Genomic DNA, 27,683 nt, shown 5'->3' with positions numbered 1-27,683 from the left:
GTTAGTTTGACGTTCTTTGGTATCAGCCCATTAAAAACAAATAATAAGCTGATTGCTTATATGGTTTGAAAGTTTTTTTTTTTTCTTTTCTCTTTTCCAGGAACTAGAAATCTTCATTCCCATTGATAATCTTCCTTTATTTCTCCAGTATTGTTATAGCCTCTTTGTGATACACACACACACACACACACACACACACACACATACACAGAGCAACTCAAAAGTCAAGACTCTAATGTGGGCCATTCTTGGGTTCACCCTTTCATTTATGGTTTTATTCTCATCAGAACTAATACTGAGCAGAAATTTTTATCTTTTAAAAAATTTTATTAGTGCATTATAGTTATACATACTATTGGGGTTCACTTTGACATAATTACACAAAGATGGAATATAATTTTCTCCAATTCATTCCCTGCTATTTCCTGAGCAGAATTATGTTTGATCAATACTTATTTGGCAGATCTGGATGATTGACTATTGTTGGTGTTGTTCCAATAAGTATATAATCCTGATTTTGGCATGTACAGATTTAGTGTCCCAGAACCTTTTCCTCAAGAGGTTGGAAAATGAAGATTTTCAAATACATTTTATGAAAGACTTGGGCTGATGTTCACTGATAGCATTCAATTTAAAAGTGGAAGCCCTGAATCTTTTATGAGATTGTCTATATCTTTGCTACTGAAAATGCAATTTATAGACTACTTGTACATCACCTAGGATCTAGTTAGAAATGCCCACTCACACCTTGGAAATCTGGCCCCATCCCAAATGTACAGAAGCAGAATCTGGATATTAACAAGATGCTCAGGTGATTCATAAAAACGTTAAAATTTGAGAAGTTTCAATCTATGCAATTTTCTTAGTATATATGGAGGAATGGAAGGGAATCCATGGGAAATATTCAATAATCATTCATAACACCAATTCATTTACTCAACATGTATTTATTGAGCACCTTCCCTGGGACATTCACTGTGCTAGGAGCTAGGGACCCAACAAAGAATAATTCAGACTCTGTATATATGGTGATTGCAGTTACACAGATACTTTGCTAGGAGCCTGCACTTGATCAGGCGATATGGGACTCTAAAGAAGCTGAATTTATAAGCAATAAGTACACATACAAGTACTATAGGAGCTATGAGAGTCACAGAGGTGAAAGGCTTATGCTTAAGGAACTTATATATGGTGGCAAGATACTTTCCCTTTTCTAACAATCCAATTAAGGCAACAAGATTTACATTCACAAAACAAATTTGGAACAATGCAAATATAATAGCCTGATATGAACTGGGAATAATATTGTAATTAGAAGAGGGAAAGAATAGTACTACTCATTGGGTTAGGTTTCAAGATGAAACTTGAGATATTCATGGCGAATTTCAGGAAGGATTTCCAAATGGATTGTTTAGAAAATAAAATTTTAAAAGAATAAAGCTAAATTTGAAAATTTGAGAGCCATTGAGTTTCTTTACAGGAATAGGTGCAGGTAGATCTATTAGAAAGTACCACGTGGTACCTTTATTCAGATTTTAGCTTCAAAGATCAACACAAAGGAATATAAAAGGTTTTAAGGTTTAAAGAGATATAACAGAGTCAATAACCCACTTCTGACCCACATCTCCAGGTGTATAAAGGCTATCCCAGTGGAAAGGCAGAGGTTTAGAAGTCAGGAAACCTAAGATTTTCATTTATAATACTTTGTTCAAGTTATAATGTGATAACAGCCTCCATAGCCCTCATAGCCCTCCCTGGTATGGGACCAGATGATTTCATTTCTGCCTCCATTTCAGAAACCATATGATAATCTCCTGGCAGTGCCCCTTCCTCCTTCAATCATCTCAAAATAACCTCATACATCCAGCATGACCACTTCTCTTGGAAGGAGCAAAAACCAAAGCAATGTGTTTTTCTGGTGTGGTGGCTTATAAATTCCCACAAAATACCTACAACAACCACAAGCCATTAAATTTTCAGGATCATTTTGTGTGCATACATTTTGTCACAAAGTTTCCCTAAGTACATTTTTTTTCCCCCTACGTAATGAGGTGGGAAGAAACTGAGCTTTGAAATCGGGTAGGTATGAGTTCAGATTATCAGATCATTCACCTATCTTCTGTGAGACTTAATTTCCTGGACTGTAAGTGAAAATGTTCACTTTATAAGAATTGTAAAGATTATGAATAATATGTGAGAAATTCAATTATACTACACAAGGAATATGCCTATTATATGTATATAATATACCTATTATATGTATGTATATGCCATATATAGAAACATACAGTATGTGCTTTGTATATACATTTATATACATTTTCCCCTTAACCTCTTTATAATTTTCCATTCTGTTGTGCCCAGTACTGAATCACCTTCATATAATTCTCTACATACTTTCCAACACTGTTTTATTCACTCTTATTTTATTCTGTGTGATCAAATTTCTTATGGAAACCAAATCCGTCATAGAAAGGTCACACATACCATGGAATGAAGGTAAAGGTGCCTATGAAGCATATCTTTTCCCCTCCCCTTACCTATTACCATCTGTGCCCTCAAAAAGAAACTAAAATCTAAGCATAGTTAAATTAGCTTTATTTTTGTTCTCCTTTCTTTTTTATGGGACAGGAGAGTGGAATGATATTTACAGCAGGTGCTCTATAAATTGAACATGTGAATGACTAAATAATAATGCCATCTTTATTTACTAATTCATAAAGCAAACTTAATCTTGTACTGCATGTCAGCCACTGTAATATGCATGAGGTGACAAAAAATTTAAATTGTTCAAAGTTTACATGTAAAGGAAAATGCATTAAGTATACATTTCCTGCCAGGCACTACATTAGGTGTTAATCAGAATTCACTGCTGTCTTCAGGGTATTTGTGGTCTAGCATCTTGGACCAGCAAACTTGATACCACCTGGGAGATGACTAGTGACTAGACCTACTGAGAAAGAATCTGGGTGATTCAGATATACACGAAAGGTTGAAAAGCACTAGTCGAAGGCATTTCATAGGTAGTTATCTTAGAAAACATTGTTCTGAGACTCAGGGATCTGAAAAACCCTTAAATTCCACCAGGCTCCAAGAGTGAGGGCAAAAGGTTGGCCAGCATGGAAAATTACTGCTGGAGAGACAGGAGGTGACTGGAAGCCCAGGGCAGAACACTACATGACACCATGATATAAATTATTTGTTTTCTTGTCCATGTTTCCTAGCTCATAACTCTCTTACCTCAAGGCCCTAGAAACTAGAATTTCTCTTTTCCAAAGCAAATAATGGCATCTCTAAACTTCAACCAACTCTGTCTTGGAACTGGCCATAAACTGGAGAAAAAAAAAATTCTCTAACCTATCATTCCAGAAAGTTCTTGTCCCGTACCCTGGAGGGAGGGATGCTCTATAAAGAGGCCAGACAATTCTGAAACTGACAGGTCTCACACTGGGTTTCCCCTAAAATCATCCAAGCTTCAGTCAGGGCTATGTGAATGAAGTCTCTTGGAAAACCCTAAAGGGCAGGGTTTAGAGGCATTCTGAAGAGCTGAACACATGGAAACTCATAAGAAGGTTAATAAGAACACAATCGCATGCTGAAGGGTGGCACACACCAACTCCATGGGCACAGAAGCATCAGCACTCTGGATGCTTCTAGACTTTGTCCCCTGTACTCCTTCATCTGGCTGCTTATTGGTATTCCTTAAATTATTCTTTATTTGATTGCCATTACTGCATGTGATTTTTTTTATAATAAGCCAATAAATGTAAGTATATTATTTCTCTGAGTTCTGTGGTGGGCTTCAGCCAATTAATCAAACCTGAGGACAGGGTCATTGGAATCCAAATTTGTAGCCAGTTGATTATAATGAGTTCTGGAGGTCTGGACTTGTGCTGGTTTTGAAGTGTAGACCCAGTTGAGGACTATGGGATCTGATGCTATCTCCAGGTTGATAGTGTCAGAACAGAAGTAAATTAGAGGATACTCAGCTGGTGTCCACTGCAGAATTGCTTGCTTGCTGGTAGAGAGAAACCTCTGCATCCTCTGGGATCATAGAAACATTCTGTGTTGATTGTGTGGGAGGGGGAAACAGAAGAAAACCAGACACTCTCTTTTTCTGATAAACAACTAAGGATAGGCTGCTGGGTGGGGTGGGAGGTCAAGGCATCAATCAAGATCTCCCGCCTTCCACACGGGTGGACACATCAATGTCCTCACAAGGGTATGTGTTACATATCTACACCCTCTTCCACATGATTACTTATGTGTCCCCAGACATAACATTATAGCTAAATCTTTACACACTTGAAACTAATAAATTAAGTCTAGTGTTTTCTGTATATGGTTGGGTATAGAGGAAAGATGAACTCACCCAGGCAAAGCAGTTACTCAAAATCTGCTTCTGTGTTTTGTACCTTAATGAAAATCAAGAACACAAATGCTAGACCAAGTCTCATACTTTCTAATATATGCATGTATGTGTACAGAATTTTTCAATCTGCTCCCACCACAGACACACTTGCATATGCATTTTAAACCTTATAAATATAGACTAATATTTATGTCAGCACTGCTTAGGTTAGAAAGTATGACTTCAATTGCCTTAGAAATGTGTTGTATTTTTAACTACTTCACCACTACCCATTCTCACCCCTAGCTGCTCTTTTCTCCCCTTGCTTCTTCCTCCCTCCAGGAAAGCTCTCTTGCTATCCTGACGTCCGGCATATATGCTTGATAAACAGAATGAATGAAAGACTGAGATCTAGGCAGATAGAATACCTGGTGCAAAAGGAGATGGCTTAGAATTTATAATTAGAAGCCTATTTAAGCTTCCTTCATAGGACTGTTGAAATTCCTTTCAGGGGTGTCTTGACTTCCTTGAAATTGAATGTCATTGAGGATTTTTTTGCCCTCTTGTTTCCTTGGCAACAGGTTGGTGATGCAGCAGTGAAATCCACTGTCTCCCTGGAGATGCTGGTGTGGGCAGGTGGCAAACCACTGGTAATGGCTGCGATGGAGACTGAACTTGACCAAATATTTTCCTTTCAGCCCTTCTAAATGCATTATACAAATCAACCCAATAGAAGGGCTTTCCAATATAATTATTGACACAAGTATCAGTGAGAGAATTATTCATCCTGCTTTCTAAAATCACTTACCTTTGCACATATAATTTTATACTGAGTCTTTAAAATGTAGAAGTTTTAGGTAATTGTATACATCAATTCTATGTCAGAGAAGTATTTTGAAAAAAACTGTTCTGTGTTAATAAAAATTCTGAGAGAAGGGGGCAAGGGATCATGGGTCAGGGCCCTTTTCTCTGGATTTATGTCAGGCATATGGTCTCTTTGGGCAGACACATCGACAGCCACTCTCTGCCTCTCCAATGTTCTGAAACAAATCATGCCTGCAACCTGCAGAGAAAACGTGGAGAGACTATAAAAGGATCTCATTTGTCAGTGTTCTCTTCTGTTAGACAAGGGAAAGGGGGCAACTAGAGAAGAAAGGTCAGCTGGGGTGGGAGAATCACTTAGGGAAAACATAGGGACAGATAGACATGGCTGTTGATGATGCAGATGAACAAGGCAGCTGAGATACAGATGGACCTACTGCCAAACTAGGGAGGACTTAGACACTCAAGCACCCAAGCACTGTGAGAGAAGCCTTTTTTGTAAACATGATAAGCAGAGGGAGATTTGGATAACAAAACCATAAAGATGTTAGTGCCACAGGTAAGGAGGGGGGTCAGAATTAGACAAGGAAAAAAATTACAGTTGGATTCATTGAAAAAGTATTTTTACAATGGAATTGATTTCTTTTGAAAAGTTATTTAATCTGTTTGCAGAATATATGTTGATAATAAATTTAGGGCAAAAGAAAATGGTAGTGTTTAATCTGAAGGGCATGCATGGGAAAAGATTGCTGAGAAGACATAGTGAGTGGAGGAGGCATTGCGTGGTGTCTGAGAGATAAATGGGTCCAATTATTCAAAGGAGAAACTGGAAAAAGATGAAGAAGTCAGACAGTCAGGAATGGGGGTCATAAGCTTTCAAAGGAGAGTGCCTATTATGGACAATCCAACTGAAGAAAAATACACTAAATATGTACAGTAAATATGTAATAGCTCTCACAAAACATCCTAAGTTGTATTATAAAAAATTATGAATTTCGCATTGTCCATATTGTGGCTCATGAATGTTCTGGATGTTGAGCTCCTTGTGAAAACCAGAAAAATGTACGGTTAACTTGTATTTCATTCTTCCATTGCTGGTAGTCTGTTCAGGCACTGAGGAATAAATATCATGTGAAAAGACATTTTTATACAATATTATTTTTAAGAATGCATTCACTGACCTAACCTTTGATTCCTCCACTGACATAATCAACACAGCTCAAATGAATCAAAATGGTAGTTTTCCTTCAAGAACATAGTGCAGAAATATGGAGAATAAAAAGGGACAATGTGAATTCTCTCACAGATGGACTTGTTGGTTGATTGTGCTGACTTTGGAGTCAGGTAGCCTAGGTTGGAATCAGTAATCCAAATTTTAACAGGTAAGTGACCTTGAGGGAGCTAGTTAATCTATCTAGGCCTCAGCATTTCTCCCACTAAAATGGACTAATAATATCTACCTAGAAAGGTTCTTCTTAGGATTAAATTGAGAAATGCATCTAAAGCTTTCAACACCATTCTTGGCACATAATGGAAACTTAGCTATTATATTTTGTGACAGTCAACATAATTGAATCTAATTTTGAAACCCAAATTAATTAGTTTAACTTTCAGTTCAAGCACCTATGTTGAGTAAGTTGAGTGAATGCCTCATTTCCAATTTTATGTCTGATAATATTTCTGATACCACCTCATAGGTAAAACTGGGCTTGTTAAAGCCTTCAAATTTCAATTTTTTTATATTAAAATGTTAGGCAATGATAGATTTAAATTACTTTTCTTCCACCCTCCCTTGAATATTTCCCTTTTAAAAATAATATGTAAATTTACTTAATTTAGTGAGTTTTAAGTTATGCTAGATTTAGAGCAGCTCTATCTTTTTAATCAAATGATGGCTTTTTACCCAGATTCACTGACAATTTTCAAATCATCATTTTAAAATGTGGCCTGCAATATTCTTCCTGCTTTCTGTATTTTCCTTACTCTCTCTCTAGATCTCTCTCTCTCTCTGTTTCTCTCTAGTAACTTATATGGATTTTGTTGAAATTAAATGGGAATAGAAAAGGGGATAGAATTAAACCCACGTTGGCCAAGAATCTTTTGATGCAGAGCAGAGGCTAGAAACTTGATGCCATAGGAGTAAATGTTCCAGGTCCTGCTGACCCCTCAGCAACAGCAGAGCCTGTGGATGAAGTTAGGTACCTGAATCAGGAGAGCAAGGAGAGGCCCACAGGACAGTGAACACACTGATGAATACACTGATAGATTTGGAACAGGTCTGCAAGGCAACAGGAATGGTGGTCATGGTGGGAAACGACTCAACACCAGAAAGGAAGGTCAGAGCCTAAGGATGGCTTGTGATATAAATGGATCCTTACCAAAAACCCAGGTAGGCAGGCAGGTATGAGAACCCAAGAGGGGACAGCCTAAGAAGGAGGGGAAGAATCCAGGTAGACAGGAGCAACAGCAACCAGGGAACTGCTGGTCTCTTGGTTCTGCAGCAGAGCTCTGTCCTACACAGCAATTTCTTAGATACTTTTACCACTCAGGTCTTGAGGTTTGAGGAGGGAGGTCAGTCACCCAACTGCAGAGAAGAAAAAAAGAGGTAGTGGTTTAAGACAGATGCATCCAAAGCCTATTTGATGAGATAAAAGAGATGAATCACCAAGATCAAAGAGCACCCATCTAATCATATACAAGGCTATGGCTTTAGGACTCATGTCTAAAAGGGCCACCAGTCTCTAGAAGTTATTGCTGTGGAAGGAGTTTTTGTTGTATTATGATGATGTTGACAGTGATGATGATGATAATAATCCAAGAAGCTTTCTACCTCTAAGAAAATACCTTTATGTTCTATTTGGCTATTTCAAAAAATTTTCAAACTTGTTATTTTTTTAATCCTGAGGACATTCCCTGGGGAAGGGATGCTTGATAACTAGAAATGCGGGGAGCCAATGTGGGCCATGCTCAGGTGGCTCTGAGGACAGTAACATTGACTTATGGTTGCAGGGGGCCCTGGTGTCTCAGGTAATAACAGTGCCTGAGAAACACAAGGACAAAGAGAGGTTAAAGGAGTGAGCCAGGTACTGTGGGAAGCACCTGAGAACAAAACCTATTGACACAGGAGGAACAGGCTTCTTCAACAGACCTTCTTCAAGGTCTACCTCTAATACATAGTCCTCGCACTTCCAGTTTCCTTCCATTGTAGCAGACTTGGCTTTGCACTTTAAGTGGATGGATAAGCAGGCCCTGTGTGGAAGGGATTCCATGGAGGAAGAGGAAAAAAATAAAGGACAGGCATCTTCTCCAAGGCAAAACTGAGAGGGGAAAGAGTGGGGCAAAAATGTTGGACAGTGTTCAGTTTGGGAAGACAGGAATCGTTAAATCACAAGTGAGATATTTGTTATGTTTTCATATGTGTCAACTCTTTGATACTTTGTTAGAGTGTTTTAGTCCTTTGGGGCACTGCATTTGACTTTAAACCCATTCAGCAAAATTTGTTTGTTTTGGCATTTTTACAATATGTTCAAGCTGAAAAAAAAATCAGTTGAATTTTAAATTACCTAAAGAATATTTTAGCTCAAAGTAAAATGTAAATCTAAAGAGGCATTCTCTTTAGAAGAAACAAACTTATATAGAGAATAAATTATTAAATGACCTTTTTTTTCCCCAAACCTTGAAAGAGCTGAAGTGGTTTTCTGATATATAAGAAAGGGAGACTTGTTCTTTTAGGAAATATTTGTCCCTTGGTCAACAAAAACCACCAAAATAACTCTGCAGTTACAGAAATGCTAAACAAGTATCTACCCAGTGTTCTTTTAAAAAATAAATGCTGCCAAGGAAGCATTCATCTAAATGCAGATGCTTCTCAGTGAGAAACCAAGGGGTGAATTGTAATGTGATTCTGAGCCAGAGAAATCTTCTTTCAAAGGGCTGCTCTGGGGCAGGGCAGGGGGTGGGGATTGGACATATATATATATTTCTCTATAGGGATTTGTGCCTGTACTGTGTATTCTTCCTTATAATACTGGTAAAATTTTATGCATGCAAACATGTGAGTAAGTGTCTTTGAAAGTGTGTGTGTGTGTATGTGTGTGTGTGTGTGTGTGTGTGTGTGTGTATGTGTGTCCTTGGATCTCCAGATCATTGAGCTGAGTCCTCCAATCGGTAAGAACTACCGACTGGATTTTCATTTCTCACAGTAAAAAACATTTCAAAGAGGTAAATAATTAAAGAAAATCAGTGGAAATCCCATCAAGGCTGTGCTTGTAATGACCTGTATTTTAAATAATTTAAAACTTCTACTAGCTATATGCCCAAGTGAAAAAATATAACCTGGATGGCACACATCTGTAATCCCAGTGAGCTGAGGCAGGAGGACTGCAAGTTCAAAGGCAGCCTCAGCAACTTAGTGATACCCTGTCTCAAAATGAAAACTAAAAAATGGGGCTAGGGTTTTGGTTCAGTGGTTAAGTGCCCCTGAGTTCAGTCCCAGAAAAGAATAAGAAAACATGGCCACACAAAATCTTGTACATGAACATTCATAATACCCCAAAGTGAAAACAATCTGAATGCCCATCAGTTGGTGAATGCCTAGAACCATATAGTATAGCCATAGAGTGGAGTGTAATTTGGCAATGAAAAATAAAGTTCTGATAAATATGAGTGAACCTTGAAGGTATTATGCTAAATGAGTTAAGACAGTCACAGAGGACCATGGATTATTTGTTTCCATTTATATGAAAGGTCCAGAATAGAAAAATCTATAAAGAAGGAGTGGTCATAACCAGGGAATATTCCAGGGTGGGAAACAACTGCTAATTAATATAAGGTTATTTATAGGTGATGAAAAAATTCTAGCTTTAGAGCATGGTGATGGTCATACAACTTTCAAAATATACTGAAAACCTTGAACTGCACATTGTATTTTTAATTGATTAAGTTAGTAGTAGTAGGGGCTGGGGATGTGGCTCAAGCAGTAGTGCTCCCGCCTGGCACTCGTGCGGCCCAGGTTCCATCCTTAGCACCACATACAAACAAAGATGTTGTGTCGTCCGAAAACTAAAAAATAATAAATATTAAAATTTTCTCTCACTCACTCTCTCTCACTCTCTCTCTCTCTCTCAAAAAAAAAAAAAAATCATAAAAAAAATTAGTAGTAGTAGAAGTAGAAATAATACAGGAATAGAACCCAGGGATGCTTAACCACTGAGCTACATCTCCAGCTCTTTTTTATATTTTACTTAGAGACAGGATCTCGCTGAGTTGGTTAGATCCTTGCTAAATTCCTGAGGCTGACCTTGACCTGAAGCCTGCCTCAACCTCCAGAGCTGCTGGGATTACAGGCATGTACTACCACGCCCAGCCTGAATTGCACATTTTAAATGGGTTGTTTATAAGGAATATAAATTAAATCAGAATTTTTAAAAAGTGAATGATTCAGGGTTTGGGAAATATAGTTCTCCTGGATGTGAGCTGGTATGATATAGTAGATAACAATGTGGGCTCTGGAACCAGACTTCCTGGGTTAAATTATCAACCCTGTCACTTAATAGCTGTGTGATTTTGGACAAGTTGCTTCCTTACTCTGTGCTACATACACTTCATGAGATATTTTTAACAATTAGATGAATTAATGTAGGTGCTCATAACACTACCTCTTAGTTGGCACAATAAAACATTTACTATTATTTTATTATTATCTTTACTGAAATTCTGCTACTTGGAATCTGAGAACAGGGTCAAGTCAATGGGTAGGATGGGATAGTTGTCTAATAAAAAAGTTGTTATTTCATTGCACTTATTCTGGCAGGCTGCTGACCTCTAGAGATGCAATGGGATCTGGGAAAGTAGGACATAGCACCTCTCCAAGTAGAACTTCTTCCCCTCTTGGATCTTTGTGGCTTTTATTATCATAGTTCACAAAGAACCTTGTGGGTGTTGTAATCACAATTCTAGAGTTTATAGGCTTACTTGGACATATGCCAGTTTATAAGGTTATAAGGGTATAGTCCCCACTTCAGAGAAAGGCTTAGAAGCAACCAGGAAGCTGGGTAGCTCACTAGGTACCAATCCAGTGAACCTGGAAATGTGCCCTGATTGGACCTTAGCTCCAAGAGTATTCACATCCAGATACAGCTGTGTTACTTGGTGGTCAGCAAGACTCTTCTGCTAACAAGGAACTTCAATAAAGTTCTAGTAACAACATAGCCCGTGCTCAACTGTGCCATGAGGGTGAAGAGAAGTTGCCTTCTGTGATTTCAGTCTCTGCCCCACCCCAAGGCTAGGGGAATGTTCCAGAATTTACTAGAGAGATGAGGGTCTCGGATCACAGCAGGATATCTGCAGATATGTAATAAACCATATGATGAGATTAGTAAGCCCAGAGCACTAAGAACTGGGGGAAGAGGAAGAGGCCCAGACTGACAAAGGAGCCTGGTTGGATACCACCATGCTGGTCTCCAGGGCAGGAGAGGACCAGGTCAGTAAGATAAGTGAAAGAAATCCTATCACACAGGCAAGTGTGACAGAACCATTACAATTGGGGTACTTTATTGTAATTATTGAGTTATTGGAATCTCACACTCTCACACTAATGGAGCCTAATACTTACTATATGCCAAAGTCTTTCAAAGTCCAAGAGATTAGTTGAGGCTAAAGCTTCCCAAATCACCCCCTCATCATCTTCCATGTAACAAAAACTTCTTAGATTCCTCAGGGTTCTATCTACCCCCAGTACCCTGCCTTTTCCTTGTTCTGTTTACTTGTTAGCCCCAAACACTGGGTCATGAGCTTCTTGAATCCAAGGACTGTCATATTTTTTCTTTAAGATTTCCTTTCCCCCCTTTTGTATTATTAATTCCTGGGTCACCCTTACTTAACTGAACTTATTCTTCTACTAAGCATTCAGGAAATCCTTGCTGAATGAATGAATCACCAGTTGAGGATAATTTATGTATGAGAATCTTATTAATCAGATCGCAAATAGACCCTGATATTAAAGTGAGATCTTCAGAGCTCTCTGTTCTAAAGCACCCATTTCCAATCAGTTCAGCCCTTCCCTTTGCCTGGCCTCCTGTTCTCTATTCCTTTGTACCCTCCATAACCCCTTTATACTTCCAAGAATGTTTCAGCTATGCTCAGATCTTTAAAAAAAAAAAAAAAAGGCCCTGAAAAAAAAAAATGGAAGAAAGAAAAATGTTGCTGCACATCACTGCTTAACTAATCCGGTACCTTTTATCTCAAGTTTTTCTCAGTTCCACTGGCTGATTCCTCTTCTTTCAATTAACATTTAAATAGTGATGTTTCTAGAATTAGACTATTTCATTTCTTCTCTTTCTAGATCTTCTTTCCTGGGATAACATGGAGACATTTCATTTTAGCCAAAGTATCAGCATCCTTAAGAGTCTATTTTTAAATTTCAATTTAATGTAATCAGAATAATATTTGGTTTACAACTAATTTTTGCTACTCTAGCTGTTTTAAACTATATTTCATTTGATCTTGCCCTGGAAATTACCACTTTTTCTTTCTTCTTACACTTTAAGTGTAAGGTGAAAGTTGGGGAGAAAGAAGAAATAAAGACTGAAGTTGGAAGCTGGTTGGAGAAGGATATTAATGCCATAACATAGAGTCTAATTTTGGGAAAAAGTCAAAAGGACTGGTGGGTGTAGGCTAAAGTTTCTTAAGAAGACAAGTCACATAGTTAAAAAGTCTGATTCTAAAAAAAAAAAATAATTGCTGGTGTGTTTTAAATGGATTAGTACCAGTAGAGCTTGGGTCAGGGGGATTGGATGATTTTGAGCTGGTAATTTGGAATTAGTATAGGTGGGGGAGATGGATTTAAGATATTTCTAAGGAAAAAATGTACAAGAAGTAAAGAAGTAAAAAATTACTGGAGTTTTGGGTTTCGGTAATACACAAATGATGCTGATGTACTGATAAGATGAAGAAAGAGGATATTACCATTTGACTTGGTGGGGTTATTGAAACTATGGCTCTAGCTCTCTTTTGGTCAGTGTCTCACATGGACCAGTGGCAGCTAATTAGTGCCATTAGAACAAGTGTAGGTAGGGCTTCAGGTTACAGATAATAGAAATATTTCAACTTTTCAATTTTTTTTTAAACAAAAGAGTTATACCTCTTTCCACATTAACCAGGACCTCAAGACAGCACAAGAGAAGAAACGTGAAAGTCAAAATATTTTTCTGAGTCCAAGTGAAAATATTCTTGAGTGAAATAGAGAGTATTCCATTTCTTTGAGTTCATTTTTTCCTAATCAATAATATGGAAAAAATAATACCTCACAGGGTGATGATGATAATTTAAATAAAATGTTGTATGTGAAATGGATGTGTAAGCCACCAAACAAAATAGTTGGCTAGAAGAAATATAATGTCAGTCTTAGGAATTATTTAAGCATAAGGTTTGAAAAGGCAATATCTAGAGTTAAAAGTACGTGCTCAACAATCTGTAATAACTGCATGTTGATAACCAGGATGAGATATGGAAAGAAAATTCACCCACTAATCCAAATAGCTTCAAGAGCTGTGATGTTACATTCTTACAGTTCAAAGGCAGATGGTGTGTCCAAGATGGCAGAGGTATTATAGGTCATATAGTTTTCTTTACCATGGAGAGGTATATGCAACTTATTCAAGGTCACTCAGAGACCAATGGTAGCCTGAATGAGATCCATGCTTCTTAACTAACCCCCAATTCAGGATTCACAGCTACCCTTGCTATTTTGGCCAAAGAATCATCATCCTTAAGAGTCTATTTTTAAATTGCAATTTAATGGAGTCAGAATAATATTTGGTTTACAACTAAGTTTTGCTACTCTAGCTGTTTTAAACTATATTTCATTTGATCTTGCCCTGGAAATTACCACTTTTTCTTTCTTCTTAAAAAAAAAAAAAGTAGAATAATGGAAAACTTCTAATCATGCTTCTGCACCTAAGTCTGTGGCATGGGGGATGAAAGAAATAGCTTTGCCCTGACAAGGGGTATTTGCCCATTCTTGTAACAACTGAGAATTTGCATCATGTAAAGTTTCAAATCCAAAGTGGAAGGGAATTTCCTTTCTCCACTTTTTATGCCATTTCTCCAAATTGTTACTACAAGTGTAGTAGTTGTGTTTTAAAGTTCTGGTCCTTGCTATGATCCTTACCATTCCCAAAGTAACCATTTCCCAGTTCCTTCTAAACAGACTCTTGACTGGACCAGGGTCAGCCTGCCACCAGGCTGGGTGAGGTAGGCATGTGGAATGGGAAAGACCTCTCATGGGTCCCACATAGCTTTAAGGTCTATCAGGTGATTCACAGAGGGAGACCTCTTGTTCCATTCTCAACAATGATTCATTTAGGCCCATTCTACTTTGAGGGATGAAATCTGCTTTAGGAATGTGGGAGATGGTGAGTCAGGACATGAACTAAGTTCTGATTAGCTCCTGTTCACATTCTGGGGGCAGGAGCCATGCTTGATTATCTTGATCTATCTCAGTGCACTGCTTATAGGAGAGTACACAGTACAGTTGTGCATTGTTTAATTTATTGAGATGTAATTTATAGAGTATGTGCAAAGTATAGTTATACAGAATGAATAAATGTGAAGAAAACCAGGACTTCCCCAGATATCCAGCAGCCAGACTATAAAAAGCCTGCAGAATTCTTTCAGGCTAGGACATTTATTGAGCACCCCATAAATTCTCATGTGTTTGCTTGCTGATATTCTTGTTGAGGACTGTCCTTTATTTTTCTTAAAGTTCTAATACCAATGGAAATATAAGTGTTCCCAAGACTAATAAGTAATAGTAAAGTTTAAACTTTTACTGAATACTTACTATGGTTCTATGCTATGCTAAGCATTTGTGTGCCTCTTTTTATGTGTTCTTTACAACACCCCTTTTAAAGGAGGCACTATTATTAACTTTATTTTAGAGCTGAAGAAACTGAAGTTAAGAGAGGTCATACAATTGGCCCAAGGTCAAGAGCTAATAAGGAGAAGAGCAGGATTCAAGTCAATGTCTATAGATTCCAAAACCTCACTTGTTTCACTGCACCAAGAACTTTCTAATGCTCCTCAAAGAAAAAAAAAATAAGCATCTATATTTTCTTCAGAATTGAGGATACTGAATCTTGCGTTAGACCAAAGGAATTGTTAACAATAAAGTATTTATAGCACTTAAAGAAGAGGAGCTGGAACCCAGGAGAATATTAGTGCTCCTCATGGTTTTACTATGAACCAGTTTTGAAATTTGAGATTATATAGAGTAGGATACTTATGGATTTTTTTAAAGCCTTCCTTCCATTTTAGGATGCCTGACATGAGTTTGACATATCTGTCTACAAAGCATTTCCCTGAATTGGAGGATAGCCAGCAAATAAGTACTTACAGTTTGCATTAGAAATTGTTCTGATATAAGCATCATATAATACTGGAAGTAGAAGATGGTAGGTGGGGTTGAAAGGAAAGGATTGATGATAAATGTATTTTCTTTTCAGATTTTCAAAATGCAAATCACCTATATATAGACACCTAAGATCCAATTAATATATGTGTATTTGTCTTTCCTGTAATTTTCTGTACTCCTGAGAGGACCTCTCAACACCAGCATAATTTAGATAACAGAATCTGCAGGCTTCACACTGGAAATGAATGGACTTAGACCACTACAGATGGAAAAAAGACAAATGCTACTCCAAGTAAACAGATGGAATTGTGTCCTGAGTGTTTTTCCAAGGGGAAATCGAAACAAGAAAATATTTGGGGGTAGGATTTCAGAGGAAAAGAAGAATAGACATGACCACAAATTTGAATATGCTGAAATTGAGCACTGTAATGGCGGTGAGATAGGCAGGTGGGAAGACTTGCCTCATCCTCTTCTGTACATTCTGCATATACCTCCTGGTTTGCTGTGGTTGAGAGAAGCATCCCCACCTGGAAACCCCAAAGCTTCAGATTCCTGGGTCCATTCATGGCTTAGTGATCCTAAGGAAGTCAATCTGTTTCTTATTTATGCCTGTTGGATAATCAATGCACACAGGAGCTTGGGGACATCAATACATTATCTGAATGTGAAGAATCTTGTCTTGTTGTGCTGCAAAAGTAGTGAGTCTTGTTAGAAACCTGAACTTGCAGTGACTTGATGTTTAATGTGTGGCAGATCAAGTGGTAGTTTTCAACTTCTGCATCCCTAAAATAGACACACATGCTGATTCCCTCTGACAAAGGCCAGAGAGCTCAAGGAAAATAAAGCAATTTGAGCAGCTTGGTAAAACTAAACAATAAGGTACAACATAAATTCCACATTGTATTTAGAATAAACCAACATATAGACCATGTTTTTCTATTGGTTTCCACAACTGTGTACCTAAGAGGGAATGACATAAACTTGAAGTTTCTCTCTTATATCAGTGTTTCTTAAAGTATCCACAGGGTCTCTCATATCAGTTTTCGGAGGTATCAAGAATACAGATTCTGAGGATCCATTTTACACAGATGGAATCGTAATCTCAGTTACAGAACATTTGTATCTGGTTTTTAATAAGCTCCCCAGGTGATTTTTATGCACAATAAAGTGTAAGAACCATTGCCTGAGACTGTTAAGTCTTCTAAGATGGGAATGGAAATGCATTCATCACTGTAACCCTCTCTGTGTATTAAATATAATATGCAGTCAAGTAACATCAGTTGAGTAAACAAAAGCATAAAGAGGGAAATTATTCCATCCTTAATCCTTCTCCTAGCATGTTTTCATAATCAGAGGCTTTGTTGAGCTATTGATGGGATGGATAGGCAAACTTTAAGCTATACCTCCTGATGGGAGAAGCTTTATATACAGGAAATACCCCTTTCAAAATGATCCAGAAGGACTTTCAAGAAAAGCCTCTAGGGAACTAATTAAGGAGCCACAATAGACAGTCTGCTGAATTAGATCTTCCTAAACCACTGAACTCCAGCAAGGAAACCTCATACCAGGAATTACCATGAAAACCCCCAAGTCAAAGGGGATAGCAAAGGTCAGACTAAAGACCATAGTCAGTAAACTGGTAGCTGGAAGGAATGAGGCAAACACTCAGTTTTTAAAAAGCATTAATTCCCTGTTCAGAACAAGAGAGAAAGTAGGAACTTGAGACACTTATGAGCCTTATACACTTTGGGTGGTAGAGCTGGGGGTTCTGAGGGTCAGCTGTGTGTGTGTGTGTTAGGGGAGGATCTTAATTGAGCAGAATTGTCTGAACAGTAAAATGCAAAGCTCCAGGCAGTTTTTAAAGACTTTTACAATTTGTGGATTTGGTCCTTTGGAATAAACACCTGAGGTTTGCTCAGGGCAAGATGGGAAGAGGCCTCCCTGAAGAGTTAATTGTTACAAATTGCTTTTTGTGATGATCATGTAATTACGTTTTTTTTTTTTTTGTTGTTGTTGTTCTAATGTTATTTGTTTAAGCCACACTGTAGTATAACCCGGAGTGAACTGTGTTCCACGCTGTTATCCCACATGTTGCCATATGCTATAATATTTTCCAAACAATTCCTTTCTTTTTCAGCTCAGGTAGAACTTTTGGACAAACCAATTTAACAGGAGGAATTTAGGAGATTTTCCCAAGAGTTAGACCTGTAGCTGCTAAAACTTTATAGGACAAGTGTTGTACAAATGGCAGGGGACCTGTGACAGTCTGATCACACCTTTGCTTCATCCACCACTGCACAATGACATTCTGGGAGATGTGCCAAAGTGAGTGATGTAATTGCTTTGAAATAAATGATGGAGTCCCAGCTTCCTTCTTCTGCACACTAATGGATCATCTTTGACATCAGTTCTCTAAAGCCTTAAAGAGCGTGAAAGAAACCCTAGAAAGCGGTAGGAAGTCCCCAGAATTTCTTTAAGAGGCAAATAATCTGACCTGGTCTTGCAGAAACCACACAGATCCCAGCCAACCACTGTCAAATAAAGGAGCAAATCCCTCTAGATAGAAAAGCCAATTAAGAATGCAAAGGGAAATGATGAGGCTCTTATCACCGAGGATCAAAGGTGTCTTCTTTTTCTGTTGTTAAAATGCTGACATCTCTATTGTGTTGTCTCAGCATAAGTACCTCTGCACTTGAGGCATTAGGACAGAGAGAGAATCATCTGAGTGCAGATAAAACTCAGTGAGACATGGCAATCCAAATTTGCTGAGTGTGTGTGTATCCTTCTCTACTTTTCTCTATCTGGGCTCAAAAATGTCTGTTCAGATTTCTGACCAATGAATGGGTCCTAGAAGTCATGGTTTTTCTGTAGATGGGAGTATAGTAGTTGAGAAGACAGATAATGGATTTGGCAAATGTGCTGGTTGCCAGTAAAATGGGAGATAGAAAACAGCTACTATTAGCAGGTGCACTTGATCACTGTGGTGCAGCTTCCTAATTCATATTCCTGACACATAAGAGATTCTTACATAGGAAAAAATAAATAAAAAGTACTAAATTATGAAGATGTACAAAGAAAAATATTCATTTGAGATACTGGAATGATGCTTAGCTGCATCTTTGAACTACTTTTTATTAGCTACCATTGATCAAAGAGTTTACTGAGTACCAGGCACCAGTCTATGCATTTTTTCCTTAATTCTCACATTTCATCTTCACAATGACTTTTTGGAGTAGGTCTTCCTTTGGAATATTATTTTGCACTGACAAGTGGGAAAACTAAGGCCTAGAGAGGTCAAGTGAGTAAAAATCTAATAAACAGCAGAGACAGGACTTGTCCCAGGCAGTCAGATCCCTAGGACAGGTTTTTAATTAGTTAAAACACTATGCTACCCATTATAAGAGTGCCTTTGCAAAGTGTTTGTTAACTACAAAGTCATAACCATATGTAAAATATTCTTGCTGTTAAAATTGTTAAGTTGCCTAGCCTGGCATGGTGGTGCATGCCTATAATCCCAATAACTCAGGAGGCTAAGGCAGGAGCATCACAATTTCGAGACCAGCCTCAACAACTTAGTGAGACCCCCCCCCCCAGGAACTTAGTCAGACTTTTCGCTAAATAAAAAATTAAAAAAGCCTGGGGGTGTGATTTAGTGTGAAAGCACCCCTAGATTTAATCCCCAGTACCCACACACAAAAAAAGAAAAAATCATTTATTTTTCTGATTCCTAGAAATTGTATGATAGACCTATTAAAACTTAGGCATATAAGAAAATATGGGAGAGATCAACATATTTACAGTGGTAACATATATTCTCTAACCTTAGTGAGAAATAGAAGATCTGGCTATGATTTCTTCTCATCTATATGTATTTGTAAAAAGTAAAATAGGCTCTAGGAGTGTATCTCAGTAGTAGAACTCTTGCCTTGCATTTGCAAGACCTTGGGTTCAATCTCCAGAACTACAGACAAAAAGAAAAAAAAAAAGACTCCATTCAATCTGCCTCTTAAAGTTTTATTACAACTTACTGAAAATAAAAGGATGTATAGTTATGGATAATGACAAATATGTTTATATTATTCAATGTTTTCCTTAAATCATTTGAATGATTCTGCATGAAGCCATAATGATAGGATCTTCTTTGAGAGAAATTGCTTATCTTCTTGATTTTAATATGCAAATTTCCTGCATTTTGATGTTTTTTAAATTAGTGGATGCCTTCTAATCAATGTGAGCATTTAATATTGAATCTTTACCCTCCTTCTACCTACAAGAAGCCATTATTAAAACTAGAGTATATCTTATGGTCTTAAAATAGAAGAAATGCTGTAGTATTTTACATTTTTGTTAAGATTTATAAGACTAGGTTTGTCTATATAGGTGGCTCACTGTTTAAACTGTTAGATTTGCCCAAACTAGCACTTAACCATGACCAAAAAAAACACTGAATATCACTTAAAATACATTTTTAAAAATCAAATTGTGTATCTAAATTTGAGTTTCTAAGTACTATTCCCCATTAAAATTGACCAGGGCTTATTATAGAGGTGGTCAGAGAAAATACAAGATGGAGTTAAAACACCTTGCTGGGCTTTAAACTAAGAATTTAAGAGAATATAAAAGAAAGCGATCGAAAAAATAATGAGAAACTATCAAAATGGTCAACTGGAAAGGGCTCTCTTTGGTAAAATATTTGACATTTAGTGCCTGAAATATTATGATGATTCATTATAATCAATTGAATAAAATAAGAATGGATGAGTTTATATTGATGATAAGGAAAGACATAAATACAAAATAATAGAAAACAGTAGATGGTTATATCATAAAGGTACAAAGAATGATAGAATTTAAAAATCACCATTATGCAGTCATCCATAGTAATCAGGTAAGACTAATGATTGGTGAAAGTTTGATGAGAAAATTTCTATCCACAGAGTCCGACAGGAATAAATGGTAACTTCACAATGAAAAAATCTGACACACCTGTCTCAACCCAGTGACCAAAATTAACATCATCAACAATGGGACAGCCGGATGTCTTGTGCTTCCTGATGTTATGCACATGGAAAAATAAGACATTTCTTACCCACTACATCTGCTGGAAATGCACAACCTGCCTGAAAACCAGGGGAAATATCAGATTAACTCCAAACAATTGACCTGTGTTCTAAACATGTTGATATCATAAAAGATGATGAAAGACTGAAAAACTATTCCAGATTAAATAAAACTAAAAGCACATTACAACTAAATAAAGTGTGTTATCCTGGACTGAATTCTGAATTGGACATGGTGGGACCAGGAGGGATTGTTATAAATGAACACTGTGGTTAATAACTGGCAAATTTTGATAATGAACCTTGTAACAGATGATGGTACTGAATAAATATCCCATTTCTCCAATTAAATAATTGTATGCTTTTGTAAGAGTATGTCCTTGTTTTTAGCAAATATTGAGATATTGAGGAGTAGAGGAACATGATTTCTAAACTCTTTTTTTCAAACGGTTTAGGAAAATGGTACCAATTGTATGGAAAAAGATATAAAGCAAATGCGGCAAAGCTTAATTGATGAGTTTGTATTAAGATAATTTAAAAGTTATTTTTATTTTTCTGAAATATTTTCTCCAACCTTAAAGTCATTTCAAAATAATAAGTTGGGGGAAATTTTACTTCTTTTTATGTTCTGTTTTTTTTTTTTTAAAAAAAGCATTTTTTTTTTTTTTTTTTGGTCATGGGCTTTTGATAGAAGACAAGCTGGAAATTTGAAGTAAAAATGTAATTAATTGCTGGGTGTGGTGGCACAGGGATATAAATAATCCCAGCAGCTCGGGAGGCTGAGGCAGGAAGATGGCGAGTTCAAAACCAGTCTCAGCAAAAGCCAGGTACTAAGCAAGTTAGAGAGACCCTGTCTCTAAATAAAATACATAAAAGGACTGGGGATGGGGCTCAGTGGTTGAGTGCCCCTGAGTTCAGTTCCCATATCGACCCCCCCCAACCAAATGTAATTAATAAAAAATTTAATTTGTATGTCGGTGTTCAGCCCTACGTTTTGAAAGACATTCTTGTGTAAAAGAAAGTTGTTAGGTAAAAATAAATGTATTGGAAAATAGGTTTTTACATAGGACTTTGAAATCTTGTAAGTCTGCTTTTGGAATCATGAACAATATGTATATAAAGGGGGGAAAAAGGCAAGGAAGAAAGAAAGAGAGGAATAATGAAGGAAAAAAAAGAAAAAAGGGCTAGGGCTGTAACTCAGTGGAAGTGCACTTGCCTTGCACGTGTGAGGCACTGGGTTGAATCCTCAGCACCACATAAAAAATAAGCAAATAAAATAAAGGCATTCTATCCATCTACAACTACAAAAATTTTTAAAAAATTTTAAACAACAACAAAAAAAAATTTAAAGAGTAAGCAGAACAACTGGACTATCAGATGCTACGTGTTCTAAGCAGAAGGATTAAAGTTTCCTGTGAGGGCCTTTGATGACAAGCCAATACAGAAAACCAGAAACTGAGTATAAATCTTGAGATGTTTTTGTCCACAAGAAAAATTTCTGGATGGTTGTTTGACAGATGTCCCATGCTAGAATCAGAATTAAATTAAACATGCATTTATAACAATTAAAAGTTATATATTGCTATATTATAATAATACATATTTGGATTTCTTTAACATTTGCCTGTTTATATTTTCCCAAATAGCCTATCAATTTTGTATATGGGTTGACTATTCAACTCTGATCTCATGATAAAGTTTAATTTTAAAGGAATGGCAAAGTTGGCTATAGCATATACAATGACCTGGGCCCTCAGTTACTTATGATCATAGTCAAGGAAGCCTTATAAAGACACAATCTTTAACTAAGTTAAAGTTACCAGATTTGCATAAAAGATGCAAAATGTTTTTCTTTCAAATTCCAATCTAAAAAACATGGGGAGAGGAAAGAATGTCATTGATGTAATTGCCTCTCTCTATAAATGTGCTCCCTACATCAGAGAGAGCAAATAGATTTCATCTGACATCTTGGTTCTTGTTCATTTATTCTGGCTGCTTAAGACTCTGTGTTCCAGAGGATTTTGTGGCTACCTGGTGACTGTGCAGAAAGGGAACACTGATGGAGGGCAGCAGTGTGTGTGTCTGTATGTGTAATCCCTGCCCTTACATTTGCTGGATCATCATCTGTTACCCCAGGCAAGGGTCCTTCTCGCTCTCTTTGGTACATGTCTCAGGGGCACACTCACTTTCAACCAAGATCTTGAAAGACTAATGCTGGTATAGGCAAGAAGAGGTCTCTTTTAGTTATTCACACTAACCTGTGATTATGGTGTGTGTCTCTGGGACCACTCAACGTATCAATCCATTAAACAGATTCATCCACCCATGAGGCTAGATCCTTATGATCTAATCTCTTTCCAAAAGCCCCATCTCTGGATTTTTCTGCTTTGGGGGGACATTCCAGATCCAAGCCATACCAGAAGATAATACATTCTCAGAAGTAGCTGTCCCACAGCTCATCTGTTCTGAAGGTCATGTGAAAGGGAGAGGTGAGGACTGATGAGCTCTTGGCCATCTCTCCTTACTGCATATCTGTGGATCAAGCCTCATTGTTTCAGGAGAGCTGAAGACCACAGGTTATTAGCCCTCCAGTACCACAGGTGCAAACACAGTCTCAGGTGGGTTCATGGGTTCTACTCAGATCTCCTAATGTTTTTTAGTTGAATAGTGAACTTCTCCTAGTCTGGTTCCCGCCCATCCTACCCTAGGATTGAACCCAGGGCCTTATGCATGAGAGGAAAGCAATATACCACTGAACTACATTCCCTGCCCCCTAGTCTGATTTCTTAAAGCAACTGTAGGTGGCAGAAAAGGTGTGAAGCAGCCTAAATTGGATTCTCATTAATTCTAGCTGTAGCACTTTATCCTTTACTAATTCAATTTTCTAATTGTAATAATGAGGACAATACTACATGCTTTGCATCTTATACCTGATGGGTTGGTTAGGAGAGTCATGTGAGCCTGTGTGAAAGTACTTTGAAAATAATTAACAGCTGTAAAAATGTAGAAAATTATTAATGACATCTTATATTTATTAAGTACTTATTATGTGCCAGGTACTGTGCTGGGACTTTATGTTAATTAGCTCAGTTAACCCTTCTGTAAACCTTGGAAATAGGTCCTGCTATTCACATTTTATTGGGGAAGAAATTGAGTTTTATATTGATTCTATGCATAAGAGTAAGCGTGCCCCAGAGAGATTTCAGGCTTGAGCAACCTGATCCTACAGTCTCCATATAGACATTCTTGCCAGCTCTCAGTTATTATAGGAGATGCCGAATTAATGAATGAATACTGTATAGCTGGGCAGGAGCCCATCCTTACCTTACTAATGATGCTCAGGTTGAAGCTTGAGACAGCATGAAATTAAAATTAAGCACATTGGTAGTGCAAGAGGAAATGTGTGGAGAAAGTAAGTCTTGGAGAAAGAAGCAGTTCTCAGATGGCTCACCAAATCCCTTGTCTTTACATATGCATGAGCACACACACTACAGCCCTGAGTATTTAACCAAACTAATTTCTAACTCATATTCAAGGCTTGCTACAATGGCACTGATTAATCTATTAGCTGCCCTTGATAATGACCTGAGGTATTATTGCTTCAACTGCTCTCTTTCTGCTCAGAAGCCCAGGGAGGCTCTCTCCCATGTTCTTTTTATTGCCAAGAGTTTACTGGAAGCCCGAAAGTCAATGAATCAGGATGCATAAGGGCAAAGTTTGAGGCTGGCATAGAAACTGGAGAGATGGCAGCTGCCCTGGGAATCTGGGCTTTTGTTTATAAAAGTGAATCTGAATGCTACTTTCACCCTCCAATATTCCCTGGCAGAAGCCAGAGGATGAGAGCAAAAGGTAAAATGAGTTTTACAAACAGAATGAGAGGGGAAATGTGATTGTGTATATTGTGTGGAAGCAGGAAGAACAGAAGAGAGTGCCTGCCAATGGTGGGGGAAGGGCTTTACATTTATTGTTGATGTGGCAGCTCTCCCAAGGGGCTGGCACCAAGAGAGCTTCTCCTACACAATGCTACCCTGTAATGTCTCCTTCCAATATAGAGATCCAAAAGGAACTAGCCATCCTGCTGAATTGGGTGCTGGCTGGAGAAGCAGTAGCTAGAGATGAAAGTCACTGTGCAGTGAGATAAACACACACCTCTGTGTCATCTGGTTTGGAAAAGAAATCTCTGCAGAATCTGTCAGGCCAGCATGAACAGCACAGGTATAGCACCTATTCTTCCATGTCTCCTGGTCCTAATCTTTTCCAAAGGGATAAGGCAACAGAGGTGACAAAAAGGGACTTGAGATCCTCTGGCTTTTCTGCTACAAGATGGGGAGACCTCCCGAAAACATCCTGAAGCTCAGGGCACATGGATTGGGTTTGTGATGTACTAGGCTCCATGCCAATCACTCAACATCCATCATGTTATATAATCCTCAGAACAATCGTAAGAAATAATTGTCATTATCCCTTTTTTACAGATAGGGATAACAAAGACTCAGAAAAAGTCAAGAAATGGCAGTGAATCATAGAAAGATGCAGAAATGAGGTGGGCTTAGAACCTATTTTGTCCAAATCCAGAACTTGAGGACTTACTCATATAGCTTTCAGTGGAACTTTCACACGTTGGGCATGTTCCAAGGAAGAGTAGCTAAGAAGTTGGACTTTTGTGGTTCCAGACTGTGTGCTTCTGTGTGTCTCTGTGTGTGAAAGCATGTTTATTTTTATTCCCTTTCATTTTCTTTCTCCCAGTCCCCCACCTCTTTTACCTACCCTAGCAGTTGGTATTTTATTCTCAGTTCTCTTGCTACCTACTTGAGAAACTATTTCACACACATGCACTGGGAATTCAGTAATTTAACTCTCCCTTGAATATTTGCATTTTAAAAAGAAATAAAGAAAGAATGAGACACTGGTAAAATGTACCAGTCCTTCAAACAGGAGTAGATCAATTTGTTTTCTAGAAAAAGAGAAAAAGATATCCTGAGGACCATGAATCCCACCCGTCCGTGTCTAAGGATGGGTGAACACAAAAACCCACAGAATAAGATTGCAAACACATGCATTGAGCAACGGAAGAAAGACCCTCCAGCTTCTCTATGACATTGCCAAAATAAATGTTTGAGTTCTCAGAAGGGAGAATCCTTTTAAGTCCTGAGGAACTAGGAACTTCCTGCATTAGTGAGGCCCAGGCCCAGTGGGGCTGGTCCCAGGTGAGGGAGCAAGGTATGAAAATGATCTTCCTAGTCAATGCCACCTCATGCTGCCACAAGTCCAAGGTAAGCAGGCACAATCTTTGTCTGCACACATCACTCACTTCATATCAGCTTCTGATTCACAAGCTCAGGATTTCTGTAGAATTCAAAGTAGCAGACCCTGAACTACAAACTTCACAGTGAAGCTTAGGAACCACTACCTGCCCTCAGCCACCATGTAGAATACAACAAACTCTATGAAAGCTAGATAAGCTAGATTTTTTTCCTACTGCTGTGTTCTCAGTACCTAGGACTGTGCCTGGTACCTAGCAGGTGCTCAATAAACATTTGTTTCATAAGAAAAAGCATGAACACCTAGGTTTGTTGGAAAATAGGCAGCTTTAATACGTACAGTCTCCCATTATCATTTGGCTGGATATTCATAGTGAAGTAAATGGATTCCTATTCTTGACCACACATTGGGTCATAACCACAGTTTGTACCATACTAAGGTCAATGCAAAGGATGGGGTTGCCCCATCTAGGATCATGTTCAAATTTGTCCAGGAAGATCGCCACAGTGATGAGCCTCTGATTTCTTATTCCTTTGGGCTTCAACAGTGTGGTTTCTCCTGCCTGTGATGATGATGTATGGCTCACTCCAGGCTCACACCTTGAGCTGACACTTAAGCTATACTCTCAAATGGAGCAAAACTACCCTGGATTCCAACCTCCTGCCTTGACAACTCTGCATAACCGACCCATTAAATTCTTTATATGACCACCTATAGTGACTCTTTGTGCATTCATCTCTCTCTGTGTTTGTGCTAATAGCACAGCATCCTGTAACCCTTCAGCAGCCTTACTCCATCTTAGTTTTCTGTGACCTATATGTACCATTGTGTGAAGGTATGATGTGGAACCTTAGTGTTCATAGATTATAAAAATTAAGACTGTAATGGAATAAAAGGATTTTTGATATGACTATTAGTTGACCTCCCAGTTTTTAGTGAATGGCCACTGTCCAAAGTAGTGTAACTTGTGAATTTATTGTTATTCAATACATCCTGGCACTGTAGGAAGACACAAATGTATTTGGTCTATGTTAATGGCATAGCTCACTCATGACACCTTCCTAGAACTTTCAACCCAGTTCTTAGTTATTCTACTTTCGGAATTTCTGATGAGAGTCATAACATTAAAATGGGGTTTCCTTTTCACTTATTTATGATTTAGTGGGTCCTGTTTATCATGTGATCTTCTTGGTGCTGCAGATTGGACAGTGATTGAAACAGATGTGGAGTTTGTGCTCTGCAATGTCACTCATGCAGAATAAAAGACTTCCGTAGTAAGTTCTGTATTCACTTTTCCCCCTATAAGATGTTTGGCCAATCATGTAACCAGACACTTCATTTTACCCAATAGCTAGAACTTCATTTTACCCAGAGATGGCTGAGGTGGGAAGGGTACTGGCCATCCGCTGCTGATCCTTTCTACAAGGAATTGGGAGAACGCCACACTAAGGAAATTGGAGAGTGATTTAGAAATGAAGGAGAAAGATGCTTCTGAGAGGTGTGGCATTAAAGGTTCTAAGAAACAGAGGAGGAACATTCAATAGCACCTCTAATCCTGTGCTGTGAATTAGTTTGTCAAGTTCAAATCTCAGCTCTACCTGTTCTTAGCTCCTGGCTTCAACAAATTTCACAACCTCAATAGACCTCAACATCTTTACTTGCAAAAATATAGGGATGATACTATTACTCACCCCACACGATTTTGTGAAACTCAAGGTCCAGTGTGAACTTGTAGTAGAAGCTGGATAAATGACAATTACTGTTCAGCTTTAAAGAA

Source organism: Callospermophilus lateralis, chromosome 10 (genome assembly GCF_048772815.1).
Source record: "Callospermophilus lateralis isolate mCalLat2 chromosome 10, mCalLat2.hap1, whole genome shotgun sequence".
In the NCBI taxonomy this organism is placed as follows: Eukaryota; Metazoa; Chordata; class Mammalia; order Rodentia; family Sciuridae; genus Callospermophilus; species Callospermophilus lateralis.
The sequence above is the reverse complement of the archived record's forward strand: the minus strand, read 5'-3'. Positions refer to the sequence as shown.